At 57.2% G+C, this 2,506-nt stretch overlaps 1 protein-coding gene across 1 annotated transcript in view; it reads left to right on the forward strand.

Annotated features, from left to right (window-relative positions):
* MTCH1 (mitochondrial carrier 1) overlaps positions 1–2,506 on the forward strand; it is a gene marked incomplete at its 5' end in the record, with an annotated part of 18,226 nt that overhangs the window by 5,213 nt on the left and 10,507 nt on the right. The window lies entirely within an intron of this gene.

The following is a 2,506-nucleotide window of genomic DNA, read 5'->3' on the forward strand; positions in this document are numbered from 1 at the left end:
TGGCCAGGCTCTCCTCTTTCATCTTGCCTCCTGCCCCTCTTTCCCCTGCACTCCCAGACATGGTGCCTGTTCCCTATGGCACCTGCATCCACTGGTTAGAGAGGACTGAGCCGAAAGACCAGCAGTTGGCATAATGGCTCTGTCGCTGGACTCCCATGTAGCCGACTGCGGTTCGAGTCCCAGACCCGGTGGCTTAAACTCAGGCTGGGCACGTGTGCATGTGTGTCCAAGATCCCGAGAGGAGAATGGAGGAGAAGGGATTGCGGCGTGGCCATCCCCCCTAGGGGGTGATTTCTCGCTTTCTGTCTCTCTGTCTTTCTGGTGAGCGCATGCATCCTATACCAAAAACCTCTCAAAAAAAATACATATATACAAAAGGGAGCACTGAGCCGAGAATTGCAGCTTGGCCTCTCGTGCCCGACTAGCTGTGTGAGCTCGGGCGGGCCAGTTGCCTGCTCTGGCCCTGCTGCACCTTCACCAGCAAAGCTGTCAGCTCTTAGAGCCCAGACCCTCCACCCTAGCCCCACTCCGCCTACCGAGGAAGCCACCTTGCTGCCTGGACTGCTCGTCCCGTGGCCCAGGTTGCTGTGCCTCTCCCAGTTCTCATGTTCACCAGGTGACCGTGATGGAGACCTTCGTGATTTGTTTCATTTTTATTTACCAGAGCCCCATGCGCTGGCCAGAAAGAGGAGAGGGAGAAATGATCCCCGGTGGGGTGTAGTCACACCGCAATCCTCTCTCCCATTTTCTCCATTCTGCTGGGGTTTACTCAAGCTGCCCGGGGCCAGGATTTGAACTGGCTGGTGGGCTATATGGGATCTGACTCCCCCCCCTTAACCTCTAGGCCACAGGGCCAGGCTGGGACCTTCATTAAATGTGCCCTTACTCTCTGTGGTCACGGTCGGAGGGCCGTTCAGGCTAGTTCCCTCTGGTTTCCCCACCTCTGCTCTAACCCTGTTGGTCAGTCCAGAATATTCCCTGAAAGTCTTTCTGCTGAATAACTTGAGGCTTGGCCTCCTCGTCCCCTTTCCTCACTTCACACAGTAACTGCGGAATCGAGGTCCGTCTCTCCTCCGGTCCCGCCCGTGTGTTACTGAGCGTAGACCAGGGCTAGGCAGAACATGTCCTTTTGTGGGGAAGCGTATTTCTATTTGCCTTCATTTAAAAGTCGTCGATGCGGGGCAGAAAGCTCACGGGAGCAGGGAGGCACGCCCACCGTTGTGCCGTGAAGCCAGGATACCAAGCTGCCCTGGAGCTGTGGGCAGCCGGGGTGGAGGACTGTCAGCCCGCTCATTGTGGCTGGCGTCTGTGAATCCGGCTTCCTGTGCTACCAAAGTGAAAGCCGAGGTTAGACCCAGATGGTTGTCTGTCCGCGTTACACAGCCAGCCAGTGGCACTCAGGCTCGCGGGCCCCATGCCCATCTCACTGCCTCTTGCGAAGCCGAGCCGAGTTCTGAGGTGCCCGTCCCCCAGCCCTGTCTGTGTAAATCTCTCTGCAGCTCTTGTGTCCACGGGGCACTGCAGACACGTCCCTGCCCCGCAGTCTGGCTGTCGGGTCTGGACGCTGTCTCCTTCTCTTGTGTGAAAGGCACCAGGGCCATCTTGGCATTCGCTTGTGTACGGAAAGGACCGCCCGTAGGGTTTCCAGGTGTGCACGAGAGCCTGGAGTCCTGGAGCCCCTGGCCAGCCTGCGGCCTTCTGGGCCCGAGAGGGCGCCTCTGTGGCATTTCTGCGTACCACGCTCTGCTCTCGCTTGTGCATTATTTACTCCGAAATGGGGGGAGAGAGGGATCCTTCCTCCTCTTTCCTAGTGAGCAAGTCTGAAGTAGGGCCCCTGGCCACTTCACCCAGCATCCCCGCCCCACCCCCACCTCGCATTCCACCTCTCCTCCCTGCCCACCGCGTGCCAGGAAACCACACACACAGGTAACAGGTGCTCTGCGAGCAGCCCGAGCCTGCGCTGGCTGTGACTGGCTGTGATGGCCAACTGCCAGGCTGGCCGACATGGCGCAGAGGAAAAGGCGTATTTGCTTGTTCCTGCCTCTGGGCGGTGCTAGAGAGCTAAAGGCAGGGCCTGAAGGGTCTGAATTCTCTCATTGTCTAAGAGAATGTTCGGTTAGCTTCCAAGTACACAGCCTTATAAAAATATATCACCTTTCTGAACATAGTTTGAAAGGCGATATAAAATAAAACAACGGAGCATCCTGAAAAGCACTCTTAAAAGGATATACCCTAGTGACAAACACTAGCGTGCCCAGGTAGGGGCTAGCTTTCCTGGCCACTTGGGTTTTTCTGTGGACAGGTCCCCGATGCGTCTGTCTCAGTTACTTCTCCACAGGCTTGCTTTCCCTGGACCAGTAACTGCCAGCAGGTGCCAGGTGGTATCCAGATGCAGAATGGTGGGGACTGCCCAGCCGTGCCGTCTCCAGGGCAGCCCTCCCTTTTCCTTCTTTCTCTCCTGTAGGCGGCATGCTTCATCATGGCCTCTGCGCCCTCGCTCTTTCCC

This window comes from Tupaia chinensis, unplaced genomic scaffold, assembly GCF_000334495.1.
Source record: "Tupaia chinensis unplaced genomic scaffold, TupChi_1.0 Scaffold000238_1, whole genome shotgun sequence".
NCBI classification, from domain to species: Eukaryota; Metazoa; Chordata; class Mammalia; order Scandentia; family Tupaiidae; genus Tupaia; species Tupaia belangeri.